This window comes from Arachis hypogaea, chromosome 20, assembly GCF_003086295.3.
Source record: "Arachis hypogaea cultivar Tifrunner chromosome 20, arahy.Tifrunner.gnm2.J5K5, whole genome shotgun sequence".
NCBI lineage: Eukaryota > Viridiplantae > Streptophyta > Magnoliopsida > Fabales > Fabaceae > Arachis > Arachis hypogaea.
This window is the reverse complement of record NC_092055.1, coordinates 75,928,618-75,938,280: the sequence shown is the minus strand read 5'-3', so window position 1 is coordinate 75,938,280 and position 9,663 is coordinate 75,928,618. Positions and strand designations below refer to the sequence as shown.

Below are 9,663 nucleotides of genomic sequence, written 5' to 3'. Positions count from 1 at the left end.
TTAGCTAGTTTCTCAACCCAATTAATAACATCATATAATGTAGCAAGCAAGGTTGCACTTCCAGCAAGACTAGAAAAACTCTTGAAGTTAAAATCAAAGAAACTAACAACCAAATAACTAACAAATGATACTGAAAAAACAAACAACCTAAGTGACTAAGCATAAGCTACTCTAGAAAGCATGAAATTGAAAGGATATGAATGTTGGGGTGCCTCCCAACTAGTGCTTCTTTAACATAACTAGCTTGACGATTCTTCCTCTTTAGTTGAGGTTATAGTTGACTCTTTGCTCATCTAGTGAGTCTCCCAAGTAGTGCTTAAGTCTGTGACCATTGATAGTGAAAGTCCTCTATGTTTTGTCATCCATGAGCTCCACATGACCATAAGGAGAAGCCTTGATGATAGTGAATGGTCCAGACCATCTTGATTTAAACTTCCCTAGGAAAAATTTTAGCCTTGAGTTGTATAGCAGCACCGTTTGACCCTCTACAAACTTTCTTCTTGGCAGCTTTTGATCATGCCATTTCTTTGTTTTATCCTTGTAAATATTGGCATTTTCATAAGCTTGAGATCTGAATTCATCAAACTCATTGAGCTGCAGCAACCTTCTTTCTCCAGCAGCTTGGTTATCAAAGTTTAACATCTTTAGAGCCCAAAAAGCTCTATGTTCAAGCTCCACTAGTAGATGACAAGCTTTTCCAAATACCAATTGGTATGGAGACATGCCAATAGGTGTTTTAAAAGCTATTCTATAAGCCCATAATGCATCATCTAGCTTAATGGACCAATCCTTTCTTTAGTTCCCAACAGTCTTCTTAAGGATTTTCTTGAGCTCTCTATTTGAAATTTCAGCTTGACCATTGGTTTGTGGATGGTAAGGGGTGGCTACCTTGTGCTTAACACCATATTTGAGGAAGAGTGTCTCTAGTTGCTTGTTGCAAAAATGAGTTCCCTTATCACTTATAAGAGCTCTTGGAACCCCAAACTGGCTAAATATGTTCTTCCTCAAGACGTTAATCACCACTTTGTTATCATTTATTGGTGTTGCTATGGCTTACCCATTTGGACACATAGTCCACAGCCACTAAAATGTAATTGTTTGAGTATGAAGGTGGGAATGGTCCCACAATATCAATCCCCTAAACATCAAACAATTTTAACTCCAAGATGAATCTTTGAGGCATTTTATTTTTCTTGGGTAAGTTGCGAGCTCTTTGGCACTCATTGCACCTTATCACAAACTCCTTTGCATCTTTGAATATTGTAGGCCAAAAGAATCCACATTGCAACACCTTTTGGCTGCAGTCCTTTCTCCACTATAATGTCCTCCATAGATATATCCATGGCAGTGCCAAAGGACATCTTGTCCTTCCTCATGAGAGATGCATCTTCTTAGAATCCCATCAGAACACTTCTTGAAGAAGTAAGGCTCATCCCAAATGTAATGCTTGTAATCATTGATGAACTTTCTTTTCAAGTTCTTGTTGATGTTGGAAGGTAGCTCTCCGATGGCCTTGAAGTTGGCTTGTCTACGAACCATGGAGCCTCTTGGATCATCATCAATTGCTCATCCGGGAAGCTTTCATTTACCCCAGGGCTGTGTGCTTCATTCTCCTCATGTGGGATCCTTGATAGGTGGTCTGCCACCTTGTTCTCTGCTCCACTTTATCTTTGATTTCAATGTTGAACTCTTGGAATAATAGGATCCATCTTTTCAGTCTAGGCTTGGATTCTTGCTTGGTTAACAAGTATTTAAGAGCTGCATGTTCAGTGAACACAATGACTTTAGAACCAATGAGGTAAGATCTGAATTTATCAAATGCAAAAACTATAGCAAGGAGTTATTTTTCTATGGTGGTTGGTGCACGAAATTGTGATCTCAGGCAACGGCGCTAAAAACTCTGATACAACTAACCAGCAAGTGCACTGGATCGTCCAAGTAATAAAACCTTACGTGAGTAAGGGTCGATCCCACAGAGATTGTTGGTATGAAGCAAGCTATGGTCACCTTGTAAATCTCAGTCAGGCAGATATAATTGATTATGGAGTTTTCGAAAATTAATAATAAATAGACAGAAAATAAAGACAGAAATACTTATGTATATCATTGGTGAGAATTTCAGATAAAGGTATAGAGATGCTTTCGTTCCTCTGAACTTCTACTTTCCTGCTGTCTTCATCCAATCAGTCCTACTCCTTTCTATGGCTGGCTTTATGTAAGGACATCACCATTGTCAATGGATACTTTTAATCCTCTCTGGAAAATGGTCCGATGCGCTGTCACTGCATGGCTAATCGTCTGGAGGCATCACTGTGGTCAATGGCTGCGTCCTATCCTCTTGTGAAAATGGTCCAAATGCTCTGTCACAGCACGGCTAATCATCTGAGGTTCTCGATCATATTGGAATAGGATTCACCCTCCTTTTGCGTCTGTCACTATGCCCAACACTCACGAGTTTGAAGCTCGTCACAGTCATTCAATCCCAGAGTCCTACTCGGAATACCACAGACAAGGTTTAGACCTTCCGGACTCTCATGAATGCCACTATCAATCTAGCTTATACCACGAAGATTCTGATTAAGAGATCCAAGAGATACTCATTCAATCTAAGGTGGAATGGAAGTGGTTGTCAGACACGCGTTCATAGGGAATGATGATGATTGTCACGTTCATCACATTCAGGTTGAAGTGTGAATGAATATCTTAGAAGCGGAATAAGTTGAATTGAATAGAAAAATAGTAGTACTTTGCATTAATCTTTGAGGAACAGCAGAGCTCCACACCTTAATCTATGGAGTGTAGAAAATCTACCGTTGAAAATACATAAGTGAAAGGTTCACGCATGGCCAAATGGCCAGCCCCCATGATCTAAGAACCAGACATCCCAAGATGTCTAATACAATAGTAAAAAGTCCTATTTATACTAAACTAGTTACTAGGGTTTACAGAAGTAAGTAATTGATGCATAAATCCACTTCCAGGGCCCACTTGGTGTGTGCTTGGGCTGAGCTTGAATTTTACACGTGTAGAGGTCAATCTTGGAGTTGAACGCCAGTTTGTAACGTATTTCTAGCGTTCAACTCTGGCTTGTGACGTGTTTCTGGCGTTTAACTCCAGACAGCAGCGTAGAACTGGCGTTCAACGCCCTTTTACGTCATCTAAACTCGGCCAAAGTATGGACTATTATATATTGCTGGAAAGCCCTGGATGTCTACTTTCTAATGCAATTGGAAGCGCGCCATTTTAAGTTCGGTAGCTTCAGAAAATCTACTTTGAGTGCAGGGAGGTCAGAATCCAACAGCATCAGCAGTCCTTCTTCAACCTCTGAATCTGATTTTTGCTCAAGTCTCTCAATTTCAGCCAGAAAATACCTGAAATCATAGAAAAATACACAAACTCATAGTAAAGTCCAAAAATGTGAATTTAACATAAAAAATAATGAAAACATCCCTAAAAGTAACTATATTCTACTAAAAACATACTAAAAACAATGCCAAAAAGCGTATAAATTATCCGCTCATCACAACACCAAACTTAAATTGTTGCTTGTCCCCAAGCAACTGAAAATCAAATGGGATAAAAAGAAGAGAATATACAATAAATTCCAAACTATCAATGAAACATAGCTCCAATTAAATGAGCGGGACTTGTAGCTTTTTGCCTCTTGAATAGTTTTGGCATCTCACTTTATCCATTAAAGTTCAGAATGATTGGCATCTATAGGAACTCAGAGTTCAGATAGTGTTATTGATTCTCCTAGTTCAGTATGATGATTCTTGAACACAGCTATTTTATAAGTCTTGGTCGTGGCCCTAAGCACTTTGTTTTCCAGTATTACCACCGGATACATAAATGCCACAGACACATAATTGGGTGAACCTTTTCAGATTGTGACTCAGCTTTGCTAAAGTCCCCAATTAGAGGTGTCCAAGGTTCTTAAGCACACTCTTCTTTTGCTTTGGACCTTGACTTTAACCACTCAGTCTCAAGTTTTCACTTGACACCTTCACGCCACAAGCACATGGTTAGGGACAGCTTGGTTTAGCCGCTTAGGCTAGGATTTTATTTCTTTAGGCCCTCCTATCCACTGATGCTCAAAGCCTTGGGATCCTTTTTATTTACCCTTGCCTTTTGGTTTTAAGGGTTATTGGCTTTTTGCTCTTACCTCTTGGTTTTAAGAGCTTTTGACTTTTTCTGCTTGCTTTTTCTTTTTATTATTTTTTTTTCTTCTTTCTATTTTTTTCGCTATTTTTTTTTCTGTAAGCTTTGCTCTTTGCTACTTTTTCTTGCTTCAAGAATCATTTTTATGATTTTTCAGATTATCAAATAACATGTCTCCTTATCATCATTCTTTCAAGAGCCAACATATTTAACATTCTTAAACAACAACTTCAAAAGACATATGCACTGTTCAAGCATTCATTCAGAAAACAAGAAGCATTGTCACCACTTCAATATAATTAAACTAAGTTCAAGGATAAATTCGAAACTCATGTACTTCTTGTTCTTTTGAATTAAAACAGTTTTCATTTAAGAGAGGTGATGGATTCATAGGACATTCATAACTTTAAGACAAAGTTACTAAATACTAATGATCATGTAATGAAGACACAAACATGGATAAGGACTTAACATAGAGAAAACGAAAAACAGAAAATGTAAGAACAAGGAATGAGTCCACCTTAGTGATGGTGGCATTTCCTTCTTGAGGAACCAATGATGTCCTTGAGCTCTTCTATATCTCTTCCTTGTCTTTGTTGCTCCTCCCTCATTGCTTTTTTATCTTCTCTTATTTCATGAAGGATGATGGAGTGCTCTTGATGTTCCACCCTTAGTTGTCCCATGTTGGAACTTAATTCTCCTAGGGAGGTGTTGATTTGCTCCCAATAGTTTTGTGGAGGAAAATGCATTTGAGGCATCTTCGGGATCTCATGGTGATAAGCTTCTTGCGTCTCTTGAGATCCATGAATGGGCTCTCTTGCTTGCTCCATCCTTTTCTTAGTGATGGGCTTCTCTTTCTCAATGGGAATGTCTCCTTCTATGAAAGCTCCAGCTGAGTAACATAGATGGAAAATAAGATGAGGAAAAGCTAGTCTTGCCCCATGAGAGGGCTTTTCGGCTATTTTGTAGAATTCAAGGGAGATGACTTCATGAACTTCTACTTCCTCTCCAATCATGATGCTATGAATCATGATGGCCTGATCCACAGTAACTTCAGATCGGTTGCTAGTGGGGATGATAGAGCATTGGATGAACTCCAACCATCCTCTAGCCACAGGCTTGAGGTCCAGTCTTCTTAATTGAACCGGCTTGCCTTTGGAGTCAATCTTCCATTGAGCTCCTTCCACACATATGTCCATGAGGACTTGGTCCAACCTTTGATTAAAGTTGACCCTTCTAGTGTAGGGGCGTGCATCTCCTTGCATCATAGGCAAGTTAAACGCCAACCTCACATTTTCCGGACTAAAATGTAAGTATTTCCCCCGAACCATTGTAATATAATTCTTTGGGTTTGGGTTCTTACTTTGATCATGGTTCCTAGTGATCCATGCATTGGCATAGAACTCTTGAACCATTAGGATGCCGACTTGTTGGATGGGGTTTGTTAGAACTTCCCAACCTCTTCTTTGGATTTCATGTCGAATCTCCGGATACTCATTCTTCTTGAGCTTGAAAGGGACCTCGAGGATCACCTTCTTCTTGACCACAACATCATAGAATGGTCTTGATGAGCTTTGGAGATGAATCTTTCCATCTCCCATGACTCGGAGGTGGAAGCTTTTATCTTCCCTTTCCTTTTTCTAGAGGATTCTCCGGTCTTGGGTGCCATCAATGGTAATGGAAAAATAAAAGACTTATGCTTTTACCACACCAAACTTAGAATATTGCTCGCCCTCGAGCAAGAGAAGAAAGAATAGATGAAGAAGAAAAAGAAAATATGGAGGAGAGGGGGGAGGGTTGTATTCGGCCAAGAAGGGGAAGAGAGGGTTGTGTTGTGTGAAAATGAAGAAGAATGGAGGGCTTTATATAGGGAAGGGAGGGGGGATAAGGTTCGGCCATAAGGGTGGGTTTTGGGTGGGAAATTGATTTTGAATTTTGAAGGTAGGTAGGGTTTATGAGGTAGGTTTATGGGGAAGAGTGGATGGATGTGAGTGGTGAAGTGGTTATAGGGAAGAGAGATTAAGGTGATTGGTGAAGAGTTTTGGGGAAGAGTGTTTATGGGATTGTGTGAAAGAGGGGTGAGAAGAAGTGAGTGGAGGTAGGTGGGGATCCTTGTGGGGTCCACAGATCCTGAGGTGATCCTGTGGGGTCCACAGATCCTGAGGTGTTCAAGGATTTACAACCTTGCACCAAATTAGGCACGCAAAATGCCCTTGCACACAACTCTGGGAGTTCAGCGCCAGATTGGTGCTTGTTCTAGGCGTTGAACGCTGATTTGTTGCCCATTTCTGGCGTTGAACGCCAGAACCATGCTTGTTCTGGGCGTTCAGCGCCAGCTCTTCTCCAGGGTGCAATTCTAGCGTTCAAACGCCCAGATGCTGCCCATTTTGGGCGTTCAACGCCAGAACCATGCTCTGTTCTAGCGTTGAACGCCAGCCAGATGCTTCTTACTGGCGTTTAAACGCCAGTAAGGTCTTCCTCTAGGGTGTGATTTTTCTTCTGCTATTTTTTATTCCGTTTTCAATTTTTATATTTATTTTGTGACTCCACATGATCATGAACCTAATAAAACATGAAAGAACAAGAAAAATAAAATTAGATAAATGAAAATTGGGTTGCCTCCCAACACGCATTTCTTTAATGTCAATAGCTTGACAGTGGGCTCTCATGGAGCCTCACAGATGTTCAGAGCATTGTTGAGACTTCCCAACACCAAACTTAGAATTTGAATATGGGAGTTCAACACCAAACTTAGAGTTTGACTGTGGGGGCTCTGGTTGACTCTGTTTTGAGAGAAGCTTACTGTGCCTCTTTTTCATGTTTACAGAAGGATGTCCTTGAGTTTTAAACTCAAGGGAGTCCTCATTCAATTGAAGGACTAATTCGCCTCTGTCAACATCAATCACAGCTCTTGCTGTGGCTAGGAAGGGTCTTCCAAGGATGATGGATTCATCCTCATCCTTCCCAGTATCTAGGACTATGAAATCAGCAGGGATGTAAAGGCCTTCAACCTTTACTAACACATCCTATACTTGTCCATAAGCCTGTTTTCTGGAATTGTCTGCCATCTCTAATGAGATTCTAACAGCTTGTACCTCAAAGATTCCCAGTTTCTCCATTACAAAGAAGGGCATGAGGTTTATCCCTGAACCAAGGTCACACAGATCCTTTTCAAAGATCATGTTGCCTATGGTACAAGGTATTACGAACTTTCCAGGATCCTATTTCTTCTGAAGCAATGTCAGTTGATCCAGATCACTTAGTTCATTGGTGGACAAGGGAGGTTCATCTTCCCAAGTCTCAATACCAAATAATTTGGCATTCAGCTTCATGATTGCACCAAGGTACTTGGTAACTTGCTCTTCAGTAACATCCTCATTCTCTTCAGAAGATGGATACTCGTCAGAGCTCATGAAGGGCATAAGGAGGTTCAATGGAATCTCTATGGTCTCTAGATGAGTCTCAGATTCCTTTGGTTCCTCAAAGGGAAACTCCTTATTGATCACTAGACGTCCCAGGAGGTCTTCCTCACTGGAATTTACGTCCTCCCCTTCCTCTCCAGGTTCGGCCGTGTTGACTATGTCAATGGCCTTGCACTCTCCTTTTGGATTTTTTTCTGTATTGCTTGGGAGAGTACTAGGAGGGATTTCAGTGATCCTTTTACTCAGCTGGCCCACTTGTGCCTCCAAATTTCTAATGGAGGACCTTGTTTCTATTCTGAAAGCATGTCAGAAGGACACTTTTTTGTCAGCTGCTTGTATCTTTCCCAAGCTTCATAGAGGGATTCACCTTCTTTCTGTCTGAAGGTTTGAACATCCATTCTAAGCTTGCTCAGCTTTTGAGGAGGAAAGAACTTGGCTAAGAAAGCCGTGACCAGCTTATCCCAAGAGTTCAGGCTATCTTTGGGTTGAGAGTCCAACCACACTCTAGCTCTGTATCTTACAGCAAAAGGGAAAAGCATGAGCCTATAGACTTCAGGATCTACTCCATTGCTCTTAATAGTATCACAGATCTGCAAAAATTTAGTTAAGAACTGAAAAGGATCTTCAGATGGAAGTCCATGAAACTTGCAGTTCTGCTGCATCAGAGAAACTAATTGAGGTTTCAGCTCAAAGTTGTTTGCTCCAATGGTAGGGATGGAGATGCTTCTTCCATGTAAATTGGAATTAGGTGCAGTAAAGTCACCAAGCATCTTCCTTGCATTATTATTATTTTCGGCTGCCATCTCCTCTTCTTGTTCGAAAATTTCTGAAAGGTGCTTGCTGGATTGTTGTAATTTAGCTTTTCTTAGTTTTCTCTTCAGAGTCCTTTCAGGTTCTGGATCTGCTTCAACAAGAATATTCTTGTCCTTGCTCCTGCTCATATGAAAGAGAGGGAACAGAAAAATAATAATAATAGGGATCCTTTTTACCATAGTATAGAGGTCCCTGTGTGAGTAGAAGAAAGGAAGAAGAAAAGAATGTAATGTAAAGAAAGAAACACAAGGGTGAGGAGAGTAGAGATGTTAGTAACTAAATCAATAAATAGAAGAGGATGAGAGGGGGAGAGGATTTTTGAAAATAATTTTTGAAAAAGAGTTAGTGATTTTCGAAAACAGTTTTTTGAAAAAGGTTAGTAATTTTCGAAAATTAAAATCAAAAATTAAAATAATTAGTTAATTAAAAATAAATTTTGAAAAAGAGGGAAGGGATTTTCGAAAATTAGAGAGAGAGAGTTAGTTAGGTAGTTTTGAAAAAGATAAGAAACAAACAAAAAGTTAGTTAGTTAGTTGAAACAAATTTGAAAATCAATTTTGAAAAGATAAGAAGATAAGAAGTTAGAAAAGATATTTTAAAATCAAATTTTTGAAAGAGATATGATTTTGAAAAAGATAAGATAAAAAGATATTTTTGAAAGGATATGATTGAAATTAGTTTTGAAAAAGATTCGATTTTTAAAATCACAATTAAAGACTTGATTCACAAGAAATCACAAAATATGATTCTAGAACTTAAAGTTTGAATCTTTCTTAACAAGTAAGAAACAAACTTGAAATTTTTGAATCAAAACATTAATTGATGATGTTATTTTCGAAAATTATGTGATAAAGATAAGAAAAATATTTTTGAAAAATATTTTTTTAAAATTTTCGAAAATAACTAAGAAAAGTGAAAAAGATATGATTTTTGAAAAAGATAAGATTTTTAAATTGAAAATTTGATTTGACTCATAATAAACAACTAGATTTTAAAAATTTTTGAAAAAGTCAACTCAAATTTTCGAATTTTATGAGAGAAAAGAGGGAAAGATATTTTTTTTTTTGAATTTTTATTTATGATGAAAGAGAAAAAACATGAAAAAGACTCAATGCATGAGAATTTTAGATCAAAACAATGAATGCATGCAAAAATGCTATGAATGTCAAGATGAACACCAAGAACACCTTGAATGTCAAGATGAACACCAAGAACATATTTTTGAAAATTTTTATATGCAAAGAAAATATGCAAGACACTAAACTTA

The 9,663-nt window shown here is 38.6% G+C and overlaps 1 non-coding gene across 1 annotated transcript; it reads left to right on the top strand.

Annotated features, from left to right (window-relative positions):
- The first annotated feature begins 7,882 nt into the window (after window positions 1-7,882).
- On the top strand, window positions 7,883-7,990 carry LOC112787830 (small nucleolar RNA R71). Its single transcript, XR_003195220.1, has one exon. It is a non-coding gene; the product is annotated as a small nucleolar RNA R71 (small nucleolar RNA).
- Window positions 7,991-9,663: the final 1,673 nt, after the last annotated feature.